We start from the raw sequence: 14627 nt of genomic DNA, 5'->3' as shown, positions 1-14627 counted from the left end.
AACTCCTCTTGCTGCTTCTCTGTCTCAGGTGGAGAGAGATTGAACGTGTGCTGGTATCTTCCAACAAAGTGCTCAACCTGTTCGAAAGTGCAGTTTCCCTACTATCAAAGTTCACAAATGCTGCCATCTTTAGCACTTCATCATTCAAAGGTAGTGTGTCACATGCAGACTTGGCTACACTAGTATAGAATGCTCTGGCTGCACAAAAGAACTTCTGTTTTGCAAGAGGACTAATATCCCCTTGCCCTTCCAACTTCTGTACACCCTGTTTTGGGACCAGACCTACGGCCAGACATGAATCTGGAGCTGATTGTCAGAATTAGCAAAAGTCTACATCTGTAAGTGAGGCAGCATTTTTGATCACCTGCACCTGAGTAAACTTTCCTAGCAGTTTTCTCACATAAGTAGAAAACACACCATCTACTATGTAAACACAAGGATATTCCCTCTTGTTAGTGGTGCTAAACACGGGGAGGGCAGCCTGGTAGAACAACACATAAATTCATGTCCTAGGATCCCTGAAAGCAGAACTTGGTCTCTTGAACCTTGCACAGCTATCGTCAACAGACAAAAGTAGCTTTTGAAAACTGCAGCAATCTGTTAATAGCTAATTCCAGGCTAAGCCATCTCGTGTGAACATGCTTCAGAATCCGCCTGTCTTCAGCATCCCAGAAACTACAGAATTCCTCCACAAATGATTTTCATTATGTGCTTTTGTCAAAGTATTAGTAGCAATCAATACATACATCTCCAACATCAGATCCTGACACTTTAGAAAACGGTGAAGCACCGGCACCAGCAGTATTGTGGCTGATAAGGCACGGGCATCCCATGAAATACACACACGCACTCTTACTTTGAGCCAGTGTCTCCACTGAATTATTCTAACCCATGTTTACACTGTCATTGCCTAGAAGAAAAACTCTCCGAAAACTGAGACCGAAAAGATGAGGTGAAACACCACGCAAGGCTCGGCCTCTACCCACAGATGGTGAGAAGCAATGGAAGGGGATTAAGGTGGCACTGCCCTTATATAGCCAGGGGAGGGGCTAAGCATGGGTGCCTGCACTCCACGGCTTCACTTCCCTGCTCTGCCCCATCCCCGAGGCCCCCACTGCTGCCTGGTGAATCTGTCCCTCCTCTCCTCCGCTCCACAGTCCGCCCCACCTCATGGTCTCTGCCACTCGCATTGTCCCTCCTCACACCCTTGCCCTTGCGAGACTTCCCCCCGCACTCCTCCTCACCTCCATCCCCTCCCCTGTGAGGCCACCTGCTGCATCCGTCTTCACCCCCCCCTTCCTGGAAGTCGGCTGCTCGGGCCAGCCCAGGGGTCGGGCCGGTGCCCCTCCGGCTATGGTGGAGGGGGGCTCTGGGCTCCAGTGGGCGAGGGGGAGTGGAAGGGGCAGGGCTGGGGAGCTAGCCTCCCCGCAGGGGGTGTTGCCTCAAACGGGGAAAAAGGTAACTTAGAATAAATTAGGTGTGATACAGGGAAAGAAAATGGATACCCCTTTTTCTCAGAAGTGCAGATTGGACCCACTCTGGTACCTAATCACCCAGTGGACCAATACCCCAGGTAATGTGTGGTGTATAATGAAGAGGAGACAGGTAAGTAAGGTGAAAGCAAAGACGTGTGTATTGGGGATAAGAATACAATTGATAGGGAAGGGGGGAAACCACAAACACAAACCAGTATTACAACCAATAACAATAGTGACAGTGACTTCCAATGGGGCATAAAGCCCAGGCCCAGATAAATTCCTCCCTGGGCCAAGTACCCTATAACAGAGATTGATTTCTTCCTACTTAATCTAGGTGCTGATCTGTGTGCGGTGGTGGTGCTCAGGACCTCAACTATCGGGCTAATGGAAAGCCGTCAAGGAGGAACTCTGAGGAGTCCAGCGGATGGATGGTGATCTCCGTGGAAGAGAAGCCCTCCGGAGATGGAATAGCAGGATAAGGTAAGTGTTGAAGATCTCCTCCGGGGTCTTCGGGATAGGCGTCACTCTCGTCAATATGGTCGGAACCGCGATGTGACCGGTAGCGCACCGCACACAGGCTGCCGCTCAGATGGACAGCCCCACATCCACGCAGAGGTCAGTCTTTTATAGATGTTAAGGCAGGAAAAATTGGACTGTTCCAGCTAGCAATGCCAAGCACGTCTGAGGTGATAGAACCTTCAGGGATTTGGGCGGGAAAACGGATGGAATGTCCTGAGCCCGGAGGCGGGAAAATCCAGTCCTGACCAGTTGGGGCTAGCTTTGAGTCAGTGCCCCTGAGGTAAACAAGGATGGAGTTCCGAAGTCACATGTCAAAGACTCCATTTTGTATTTCTTATTTCAATTATCCCAACAGGGGGTTTCACCCACTGCCCATGGGGCTAGAGACACAGGGTGCAAGCACCGCCCCATGGGAACTGCTAGGCAAAGTTTGGCGCATGCCCACCACATGGAATACACAGCTGCTCTACTTGAAAAACCCCTGCTCGGCTGCTGTCAAACCCTGTAGGCCCCTAAACTCGGTAGATGCCTGATTTTCAGGGGATTAGTTCCCTCAGCATCTACGTGTCTGCCTCTGGGCATGTGTGCTGCTGCCTGTCCAGACTAGGGTGGCCACTCCCTAGAATATAGGCTAACCGCACCCCCACCAGCATGGCCCCACCCTCACCTGTGTCAGCCCTCCCACATGGGCCCATCCTTGTCTGTGTGGCCCCTCTCCCACCTGTGTCAGCCTGCCCACATGTGCCCGCCCCTGCCTGTGTCAGTCCATCCACATGGTCCCACCCCTGCCTATGGGGCCCCATCCCCACCTGTGTCAGTCTGTCCACATGGGCCCACCTTGCCTGTGTGGCCCCACCCCCACCTGTGTCCACCTGCCCATATGGGCCTGCCCTGCCTGTGTGGCCCCACCCCCACCTGTGTCAGTCCGCCCACATGGGCCTGCCCTGCCTGTGTCACTCCGCACAGAGGCACCACCTTCACCCCTGCTCTCCTGGCATCTGCAGTCTCCTCCTACTCTCTCCTCGCATTTTCACTTAACAAAGCCATGTCTGGTGCCAGGTCCCGACCGGACAGGGACAGTGCTGCACCCATCTAGGACTGTCCAGTTTTAAACCGGAAGAACGGCTTCCCTAGTCTGGACCCTGCTCTCCCGCCTAAGCCCCAGAGCAATCCGTGCACCAGGAGAAGATAGGCGGAGGAGCACCTAGCTCGCGTGCAGGGCACGATCCGCTCAGTGTGTCAGAGGCTGCCTAACCCACACAAAATGGGGGAGGAGGGAAAGGAGGAGGGCCTCCCTTATAACCTTTAGTCCTGTGGTCAGGGTGATCACCCCTGGTTCAATCCCCCTCTGCTTGATGAGGAGAAAGGATCTGAACAGAGGTCTCCCACCCTCTGGGGAGCGTTCTAACCAGTGATTGCAAAGTGAGTTTCACGCTGTCTCTGGCCCAACTAATATTTAATTGTTCAGCCAAAGTAGAACAGTTTCAGCAGGAGAGCTTGAGAAAGCTCTACCTGAGTGTATCCAATAGCTCAGTGGTTAGGGGCTCTCACCTGAGAGATCCCTGCTTGTCAGGCTGATGGGCAGAGGGCCCTTGATCAAGGCGGCACCCATTTCCTTGGTGCGTACCCTACGGGTCTGCCTCCTCTGACAGAATGAACCAATTGAAAGGGAATAAGTGAAGGAAATTCAGTTTGTTTATTTCGGGGGGGTTAGGGGCTGGATGAGCAGGGGGGAGCCTGAGGTTTATTTGGGGCAGGGGTAGAGCCTGGGGGTGCTGCTCTGAGGTGCTGTTGTGGGTGGGTCAGAGGAAGCCTGGGGCAGCCCCCCACTCGATTCCCACTTCTCATTACTCCCCATATGCCCCTTCCCCCCACAGCCCCAGCCCTTTTGCCTCAGCCCACTTATCCTGCCCCTTCAGCCCCCATTCACCACCCTGCCAGTTCCCATTCCCTCAGGCTGCCCATTCCCCCCCCCTACATCGCTCCATCTCCCCCACTCTGCACCCCCCACAGCCAGTCACTGGGGCTGTCAGACTGCTCCCTCCATCTACCCCAGGCTGCCTGGGCGACAGCTGGGGGCATTGAGAGCACAGGAGAGACTGTCCCCTGCCTCAGGGCTGGACCCAGCCGCCCCATCGGCCGGGAGGAGGACATCTGGTGGGGGGGTCTGGCACTGAGTGTCCTGGGCCCAGAAGTCCCTAACGCTTTGCAGACAGCAGCACGGGATGGGGTGTGGGGAAAGGGACTGGATGGACACAGATGCTGCGCTCTTCTCTGGGGAGGAGGCAGCAAGAGGGGACACAGACCCTTTGGAACAAGCATCATCTAGAGGGCCCTGAGCTGGGGCAGCTCCCACTTCTCCTCCTCCCAGAGGCGCCCCTGGCACAGCCCCTTTGGCTGGGTGCCTCGCCCCTGCTCAGCAGGCTGAGAGCCTCACATGGCAGCTTCATCATGTTCCTCCGCAGCCCAGGCCATTTCCTCCCACTCACTACCTCCCCCTCTCCCCTGGCCCAGGGGCTGAGGAAGGAAGGGGGGGGGAGGCTGGGTCATGCTGAGCGTCACACCTGGGAGGAGGGGGGTTCTCTGCCCAGGGTGGGTGGGTTGGGCAGGGCACAGGCTGTTCCCACCCACCACAGGCTATGCCAGCCCCTGGAGTTTTCATCCAGCCCCATGTCCTTGTGAGCACAGCCCCTTCTTGGCAGTGCGCTGCCTTGTGGCCTGGCTGGGAGCCTGGGAACCGGCCACTTCCCTGCAGTGTCAGGACATGGGTTAGGTCCCAGCTGTCAGAGTGGAGGCCGGGGCAGGGCCTAGTGCTACCCATGGGCAGGCAGGAGGAGACCTGGCTCCATGGGCCTTGCTCCAGCTGTGCTGGGGACGGGGTCTTATTCCCCACTGGAGAGGGGCAGGGATGGGGTTACTGCAGCGGCTGGGAGCTCTGGGCTGCCTATGGGACCATGCCCTGCGCCCCTTCGAGCTGGGGCCGTTGGGAATGAGGGAGCCAGGCTCAGAGGTTACTGCTTTTATTGATGCAAGTGAATAAATGCAAAACACATGGGAAGTGCCAGGCTCAGCAAAGCGGGTTCATCGCTCAGCACAGAGGGAATGAGTCTCCCATGACCGACATGGCCCAGTCGTGGCCTCTACCCACAGCACTCAGGAGGGGCTGGGGGCTCCCGTACCCCACAGCCAGCAGCAAGCTCATGCTTTTTAGGGCCGGATTCACACTGGTGTAAATCAGGAGTGACTCCAGTGAGGTCATGGGGGATACACAGGTGTAAAACCAGTGAGGGGAGAATCAGCAGCATGTGATGCCTGGAAAGGGGTGTTTGGATCCGAGTGGCTGGCGCACACAGCTCTGGCGATCCGAGGCAGGGGCGTGCAGGCCTGAAATGCTCCCAGCTTGAGGGGTTGGTTCCAGCAGCAACTAGCTTAGTGAAAGTCAATATGGTAGCCAAATAGTGACAGGCAGCCAGGTCTCGATGGGTCACACCAGCTGAATGTGGTTCGGTTTCTCAGTCCCCATGTGGCCCTTTCCACTCTCACTCCCTGCAACAAATGAATTGGAGAGAGCGAGAATTTAGAGAGAAGAGTGAACAAGTGGGGGCAGGGCAAGGAAGTGTTTAAAAGCACCAGCCCAGACTGGTTTCCAATGTGCCCTCTCCTCCCTCCCCTCCTTTCCAGAGGTTGGGCTGAGGCCTGAACTCTGTGGTCTCTGCTGATCAAAATGAGCACAGCTCCAGTGGCTTCCAAACAGCGAATACGATGTAAAGCACACTTCCTCTTTCAGCGGTGATGACCTAGCTGCAGACGGAGCGTTAAAATCCTTACGGAGTCTTTTGAGCTGAAATAGTCTCCTGAGAGAAATGGGAGAACATGAGCAAATTAAAAACTAGTGAGGACAAAGCAATGGAAAATAGGGAACAGCCGGTGGGGGGGATGAAACATAACTGGGTTATTGTGAGGGGTCTGGATTGCCTCAGGCTCTGTGCTGGACCTTGCTGAGCTACCAGCCACTGACACCTTGTTGTCTTCTTGTGCTGCGTCTCCTCATGGGTCTCAGCATCTGCCAGAAAACTCACCTGCTTCTGGGAGTCAGCCACTAGTGGGGCTGGGAGCTGTGTAAGGGACTGGTGGGAGTGAGAGGTTTTTAACCAGCCTTCTTCTCTCCCACACAGGGAGGTACCGTGGGGATTTAGGAGCCTCCTCCCTCCTCCAGGGAAACAGGGAAGGGCCTCATGTGCAACACACTGAAACTGCCACTTAACGGATCTCTCCAGCAGATTTCCTCACCGCATGGAAAACTGGAGCAATAACTATTTTGTAACGTCGACCATATACCCTGGGCCCAGCCAGACCCCTCCCCTGGGGTGTTTGGGGGATGGGAAGCCAAAATTCCGGGACACATTGGAAAATGTTGGCCTAAAGAGATGACTCAGAGACTTATTCAATTGACCCTTTAATGCCTGTTGTGTCCCACTGTCTCCTTGGAGACTTGATCCAGCCCCATTTCCCTGTGAGCACAGCCCCTTCCCAGCACCATGCCTCTCTGTGGCCTAGCTCGGATCCTGGGGACCAGTTAGTCACCAGATAGGCGGATATCGGCTGGGTCCCAGCTGTCTGAGAGTCAAGACTAGAGGACAGAGGCTACCGCTCAACTAAAGGCAGGAGGGAAGAGCCCTGCTATATAGGCCACACTGCAGCTGCTCCCCCCGGCAAGAGGGTGGGGGGAGGCTGGTGCAGGGGCCGGGTCTGCTCCATACAGAAGGTTCGGCTGGTCAGGGCAGGGGTCAGTGAGAATCTCCCGCAGTGCAGGGTCATATCTGGGGAGCCCGTGGATCCCCTGGGTGGGGAGATGCAATTCCCACAGTGGGGACGTGGGGAGGGAGGGTCCCTGGCTCCACACAGAGCATCCTGCCAGAGCGACCCGGTATCCGATACCATCCCACCCCCCAGGGATCCCCAGGAAGGGGAACGAGGCAAAGAGCCTCCCTGCAGGGACGTGCTCAGGGCCCCGGGTGCAGGACTCACCAGCGGCTGCTCTTGGGCTCCATCCACCTGGGCTGACGCCCCATCACGTGCTGCCACCGCGCCGGGACCCTCCACGCCCAGCGGCTGCTGCAGGATGGGCGCAGCCAGGGCAGCCCCGGTCAGCGCCAGAACCAGCCACAGACGCCTCATCGTCAACCTCGGGCTGCGTCTCCTCACGGGACTGTCGAGCTCTGCTACCAATTCCGCTGAGAGAGGGGCCTTGGCCTCGTGTGGGGCTGGAGTTTGTGTGAGCGACTGGCGGGTGCGAGAGGTTTTTAACCATCCTTCCCCTCTCCCACATGGGGAGGTACCTTGGTGGTTTAGGAACCTCCCCCCCGCCCACAGGGAAACAGGCAAGTGCCTCGTGTGCAATACACTGAAACTGCCACTTAACAGATCTCTCCAGCAGATTTCCTCACCGCATGGAAACCTGGAGCAAGAACTACTTTGTAATGCCGACCATAGACCCTGGGCCCAGGCAGACCCCTCCCCTGGGGAGTTTGGGGGTGGGAGTGAGGGGCAGGATGAGTTAGGACAGACTGTTCTGTCCCGTTTATTAGAGTACAGATATTCAGGCCTCTCTGTAAAGGCCTATAGTGTAAGAATTTAGGTGTATTTTTATCACTTAGCTAGTTATAGAGGTGTAAAACAAAGAATCAAAATCACAGTTCAGCTGTGTATGGGCCTTCTCTCACTGTGACCTTCTGAGGCCTTGTTCTTTGCTCAGCAAAACCAGAAGCAGCCGGGTCAGCCGTAAGCTGGGAAGTGTAGGGTCACATCCTCACATCCCAAACCAGTCCCATTGAAATAAGGTGCTATTGGGCTGTTAGGAAGACGATCCTGTCCTGATAGTGCCCATCACCACCAGATAAAGAAACAGATCTTAAGATGGTGAAAGAAAACTTAGTTTGACAGCATCCTGTCTGGCAAGAAATCACTTATCAATGGTTGTGGTTGTGAAACCCTCATTTCTGTATTGTTTTATCTTTATGGCCCCCACTTTTCCATTGTTAATCTGTCTGGTTCTCTAATTGCTTCCATCTGCTGTTTAATTAATTTTGCTAGGTGTAAGTTAATTAGAGTAGTGGGATATAATTGGTTAGAGAATTATGTTACAGTATGTTAGGATTGATTAGTTAAATTTTAGTAAAATGGTTAAGGTATAGCTGAGAATATTACTATATAAACTGGGGTCAAACAGGAAGTGGAAGGGGAATTGGAATCATGTTTGCTAAGGGGGGAAAATTGGAATAGGGAGCATGGAACAGGGACACAGGCAAGACTCTGTGGCGTCAGAGCTGGGAAGGGGGGGCGCAGGGTGAAGGCTCTGCGGCGTCGGAGCCGGGAAGGGGGACTCGGGGTAAACGCTCTGCGGCTTCGGAACTGGGAATGGTACACAGGGGGACAGACTCTATTGGTGTATAAAGAGAGAACCCCGACTGGTGTGAAGCGATTTGGAATATGCTGGCTTGGAAACTAACCCCAATCAATATCACATCGTCTGCACTTCGGACTGCTGGTCTTTTGCTGCTTGCTGTCTGCGTGACAAGCACCGGGAGGAGGGTGAAGGGGAAGCCCTCTAACACCATTACTCCTACGTGATACTCTGTCTCTCACTCTGAGCCATCAGCCCCAACAGTCACTACACGGCATCTCCAGGGCGTCTGATCAGCCCAATATAAAAGGAGTCAAAGCCGTGGGGCTCCCATCACTTGCCTGGCAGAGCTGCTCAGAGCCCCCGGGGCTGGAACGCGGTGTCCCGGGGTGTTATCAGCAAAAGGGGAACTCAGGGTGACTAGTATGAGTGTGTGTTCTACGCCCCATCATGGTGTGCAGGCCTGCTCTGAACAGGGTTAGGCACCACAGTGTTCAAAACACTGCCCCCCTCCCGCATCCATCTACACTCCCTGTATTCTCACCACTGGGCAGAGACAAACTTGGGGTAGGAAAGGGGGGGAATTCAGACAAAAATCTCAGTGTCGACCTCCCCCCACTTACCTGTCTAAGGGAAGGTCAAGTCTCTGTGAGCCCTGGGGTTCCCTATACACCCATGTGTACAATGTCTAGCCTTGTGTGTGCACAAGGGATGTGAGGAGAGGGAAGCGCCAGTAAAGGGTAAATTACGTGAATTCTTTTGCTGTGTTCAATGCAACTGTGCTTCCATTTCCTGCCCAGTGACAGGGAGCAGTTCAGGGCTTTGCTGAAGTGCGTTGAGATACCTGCGCCACTGGGAATGGTTCTGTGTGATAAAGCCAGAGGCCAAGATATTCCAAACTGACTGGTGAGTTTGGGGGGCCAGCCAATCCGCCTGTGGGGGCTGAGACGTGTCTGAATATCACGTACCTCAAAGGTGTCTGGAGTTGGGCTCCCAAACTCATCAGTCACTTTTGTAAATCGTGGCTCTCCTGTCACTAGGTTAAAGTTCAGAGCTAGTGGATGGGGCTCGTAGCTCCACAGCCATGGAGAGTTTAAGGGCAAATATTTCCCAAGTGGCCATGGATTTTGGCTGTTTCAGTTTCTGGGTTTCCCAATTACCACACCTACAGCCTGACTGTCTGAATCTCCTGAGCAGCCCCCTCCTCCTGCTCAGCACTTCGGAAACCCAGGCCCTGCATGTGTCAGGAGGGGACCCTATAAAGTAAGAGAGCGAAAAGTAGTGGGCACACCGGAAGATGTTGGCCTAGAGATGACTCAGAGACTTAATCAAACGGCCAATAAGGCCCCTTCAATATCTGTTCCACCCCCTTTGTGATTGGGCACTGGGGAGGGTGGGAGAGATGAGACCAGGACACCCTGTGTTATTAAACAGCAGCCCCTCTCATGGGGTAAGAAGTGATATCAGTTGGCTCTAAACAGAGTCAGGTCGGTGGCCCATCCATGCTGGTGGCCGACCTGCAATGGTGCCGGCCAGGCCCTGCTACTTCAGAGGAAGGAAAGGAACAGTCAGGGCTGAACATGGGGGGATTCCCTGCTGAGAAATGCCCCCCACCAAACCCAAGCTTGACACTGGCTGAGCTGGGCAGGGTCCCTCCGGGCGAGAAGGGAGTGCAGCAGGCCTGGGTCTCCCTGGGAAAATGACAAGGGACACGTGCCTCTGTCTGCTTCTACCCTCCCTGGTGAGGGCCCCAGGGCTCTCCACTTACCCACCCACTGTGCGACCCGCCCCCAGCACCCCTTGCCGAGCTCTCAGGGGCCAATGAACATCTGATGCTGTGCCAGCCCCCTAGAAGATCCTCCCTGCCCCACTTTTAAAAGTGATGGGGCCATGGCCTCCTGCCCCCTTCCGCTCCCCCGTTCCGGTTCCCCTGGGATGGGCATTGGGAGAGGAGTCGTCTCCCCACTTCCAGGGAGCCAGGCTCAGAGGTTCCTGCTTTTATTGGTGCGAGTGAATAAATGCAAAACACACGGGCAGCTGCAGGCTCAGCAAAGCAGGTTCATCGCCTGGCACGGAGGGAATGAGCCTCCCACGACCTCCCCAGCTGAGACGTCTGTTCAGCCTTGGCGGCTTCCCCTTCTGACAACTCCGCGTATGAGTGAGTACATGCCATGTCTCCAAAAGTAGATCTGCGGCCGTGCGGCCCGTTTCACTCTCGCGCCCTGAAACACACACGGGCGAGACACAGCGCTGGGGGCCGGAGGAGCTGGAGGCACCGGCCCACTCCATGGCTGCCCCCTCCAGGCTCACGCTGGGGAGGCCCTGGGTGTGGGTCCCTGCCCGCCCAGGCTGGGAGGCAGCGAGTCTGAGAGAAGCCCAGGGACGGTCAGTGTCCAGCAGCCTCAGCCCAGAATCCCCTTTGAATTGGTCCCAGCCGAGCCCCGTCCCCTCCCCACAAGATCATCAGCCCCCAGGCGGCCACGCCCACTGATCTGCTGTGCCCAGGCCCTGTCTGTATTGCAGTGGGGGCGTCCAAAGTGGGCCCTGCTCTGCCTGGCTCAGCCATGGGCCCTGCTCGGCCTCTGTCCCCTGCAGACGTGACGGGGGGCTGGGCACTGGGCGTTGTCTGGGCTCCCAGCATGTAGGAGCTTGGGGGCAAAGCAGGAACCTCCCAGCTACAGCTGCCCCCCCCGGACCCGCCAGCGAGAGGGTCGGGGGGAGGCTGGGGCCAGGGGCCAGGTCTGCCCCATACAGAAGGTTTGGCGGGTCAGGGCAGGGATCAGTGAGAATCTCCCAGGGGGCGGGGTCATTTCTGGGGATCCCGTGGATCTCCTGGGTGGGGAGATGTAATTCCCACATCAGAGTTGGGTATATGGAGGGTCCCTGCCAGAGTGACCCTGTATCCAATCCCACCTCCCGGGGATCCCCAGGAAGGGGCATGAGACAAAGAGCCTCCTTGCAGGGACGTGCTCAGGGCCCCGGGTGCAGGACTCACCAGCGGCTGCTGTTGGGCTCCGTCCACCTGGGCTGACGCCCCATCACGTGCTGCCACCGTGCCGGGACCCTCCACGCCCAGCGGCTGCTGCAGGACGGGCCCAGCCAGGGCAGCCCCGGCCAGCGCCAGAACCAGCAGCAGCACCAGCCACAGACGCCTCATCGTCCCCTCGGGCTGCGTCTCCTCACGGGACTGTCAAGCTCTGCTACCAATTCCGCTGGGAGAGGGGCCTCGGCCTCGTATGGGCTGGGGTTTGTGTGAGTGACTGGCAGTTGTGAGAGGTTTTTAACCATCCTTCCTCTCTCCCACATGGGGAGGTACCTTGGGGGTTTAGGGAACCTCCCCCCCGCCCACAGGGAAACAGGCAAGTGCCTCGTGTGCAATACACTGAAACTGCCACTTAACGGATCTCTCCAGCAGATTTCCTCACCACATGGAAACCTGGAGCAAGAACTACTTTGTAATGCCGACCATAGACCCTGGGCCCAGGCAGACCCCTCTCCTGGGGAGTTTGGGGATGGGAGTGAGGGGCAGGCTGAGTTAGGACAAACTGTTCTGTCCCGTTCCTCATAGGTAATACTTAGTCTCTCACACTGAGCTGTCAGCCCCAACAGTCAATACCCTGCATCTCCAGGGTGTCTGATCAGCCCAGTGCTAAAGGAGTCAAAGCCGTGGGGCTCCCACCACTTGCCTGGCAGAGCTGCTCAGAGCCACGGGGCTGGAACCCGGTGTCCCAGGGTGATGTCAGGAAAAGGGGGACTGAGGGTGACTAGGAAGGTATGTGAGTGTGTTTTACCCCCCATGGTGTGCAGGCCTCTCTGAACAGGGTTAGACACCACAGTGCTCAAAACACTGGCCCCCTCCTGCACCCCTGCCCGCACTCCCTGTATTCTCATTACCGGGAGGAGCCGAACCTGAGGAAGGGAACGTGGGGAATTTGAATGAAAATCTCAGTGTCGACCCCCCTCTTACCTGTCTGAGGGAAGGTCAAGTCCCCCTGAGGCTTGGGTAATCCCCACACACCCGTGTGTACAACTTCTAGGCTTGTGTGTGCACAAGGAAGGGGAGGAGGAGGAATGGGCAGCGCCAGTAAAGGGTTAATTACATGAATTATTTTGGCTGAAGCAGCAGGTGCTGCAGCCTGTGTGTGTTCAATGCAACTCTGCTTCCATTTCCTGCCCGGTGACAGGGACCAGGTCAGGGCTGTGCTGAGGTGCATTGCTGCTGGGAGAAACCAGAGGCCAAGATTTTCCAAAGTGACTGGTGAGTTTGGGGGCCCAACTTGAGCCACCCTGCAGGGCCCAGCCAATCCACCTGTGGGGGCTGAGACGTGTCTGAATATCACTTACATCAAGGTATTACTGGAGCGTGGCACCCAAACTGATGAGACACTTTTGTAAATCGTGGTCTCCAGTGCGGGGTTAAAGTTCAGAGCTAGTGGACGGGGCACGTGGCCCCACAGCCATGGAGACATTTAGGTTGAAAATGGCAAAAGTGGCCGTGGATTTTGGCTGTTTCAGTTTCCGGGTTCCTCATTTGCGACACCTAGAGCCTGATTGTCTGAGACACCTGGGCAGCCCCCTCCTCCCGCTCAGCCCTTCGGAAACCCAGGCCCTGCATGTGTCAGGAGGGGACCCTATGAACTAAGAGAGCCAATATTCCTGGGCATATTGGAAAGTGTTGGCCTAATGGCAGGACTGAGACTGAAAAAGAAACGGCCGATAAGGCCCCATTAATGTCTGTTTTGCCCCCTGTGCAACTGGGCTCTGGGGAGGGTGGGAGAGATGAGACCACGGACACCTCGTGTCGTTAGACAGCAGCCCCTCCCACGGGGGAAGCAGTGACATCAGTTGGCTTCAAACAGGGTCAGGCCAGTGGCCCATCCACGTTGGCAGCCGACCTGGGACGTGCCAGGGTCAGCCACGTGGCCACCCATGGGCCAATGAACAGCGGCTGCCCTGCCAGCTCTGTGGCAGACCCTCTCTGCCCCATGACCCGATGCCCATCGCACAGAGCCTGGGGAGCTGAGTCTATTGGCACCGACTCCATGGGTGCTCAGGGGCTCAAGCACCTGCAGAGAAATATTGGGGGGTGCTCAGCACCCACGGAGCTGGCCAGTGCTGCTTCTCTGGCAGCTCTGGGGGTGGCTGCCAATCAACTGTTCAGTGTCTGTGCTGCTGATCAGCTGTAGAGAGGGACTGCCCTGCTACTCGCTCCTCTGTGCCCTTAAGGCAGGAGAGGGCAGAAAGGAGCAAGTGGGTGGGTGGGAGGCGCACAGGGGAGTGGGTCTTGGGGGAGAGGGCTGAGTGGGGGTGGGAAGAGGTGGAGTGTGGTGGTGGGGCCTCGGGAGAGTGGATGACGCCGAGGTGAGGCACCCACCAACAAAACCAAAATCAGCACCTGTGGCTGGGTCCCATTGGCAATACAGGCCAGGGGAGGAGGGTCCCCAGCACTGGGAGGCCAGGGCAGCCTGGCTTCTCCCTAGAGACTTCATCCAGCCCCATGTCCCCGTGAGCAAAGACCCTTCCCGTACCATGCCTCCTCATGGCCTGGCTGGGAGCCTGGGAACCAGCCACTCCCTTCGGTGTCAGGACACAGGGTCAGGTCCCAACTGTCATAGTGGGGGCCAGGGCAGGGCCTAGTGGTACCCCTGGGCAGGCGAGAGGAGCCCAACTCCATGGGCCTCGCTCCAGGTGTGCTCCGGACGAAGCCTTGCTCCCCACTGGAGAGGAGCGGGGATGGGGGTACTGCAGTGGCTGGGAGCTCTGGGCTGCCTATGGGACCCTGCCCTGCACCCCTTCGAGCCGGGGCTGTTGGGAATGAGGGAGCCAGGCTCAGAGGTTCCTGCTTTTATTGGTGCAAGTGAATAAACGCAAAACACACGGGAAGCTCCAGGCTCAAAGCGGGTTCATCGCCGGGCATGGAGGGAATGAGCCTCCCACGACCGACCGACAGGGCCCAGTTGTGGCCTCCGCCCGCAGCGCTCACCAGGGGCTGGGAGCTTCTGTACCCCGCAGCCAGCAGCAAGCTCACTCCTGACGAGCCACCTTAGCTGACAGCTCAGCAGTGCCGGGGACCAGGTGGGGGCGGGGGGGCCGGCTGGGCCCAGCCAGAGCGAAGAGACCGGAGGTGCCGATGCCTGTTCACACTTTCCAGATTCCATCTCTGATGACTATGCCTACGACTGAGAAACTGCCTGGTCGCCACGTTCGCCACACGGCCCGTCTCACTC

This window comes from Lepidochelys kempii, chromosome 2, assembly GCF_965140265.1.
Source record: "Lepidochelys kempii isolate rLepKem1 chromosome 2, rLepKem1.hap2, whole genome shotgun sequence".
NCBI lineage: Eukaryota > Metazoa > Chordata > Testudines > Cheloniidae > Lepidochelys > Lepidochelys kempii.
Note: the sequence above shows the minus strand (reverse complement) of the source record.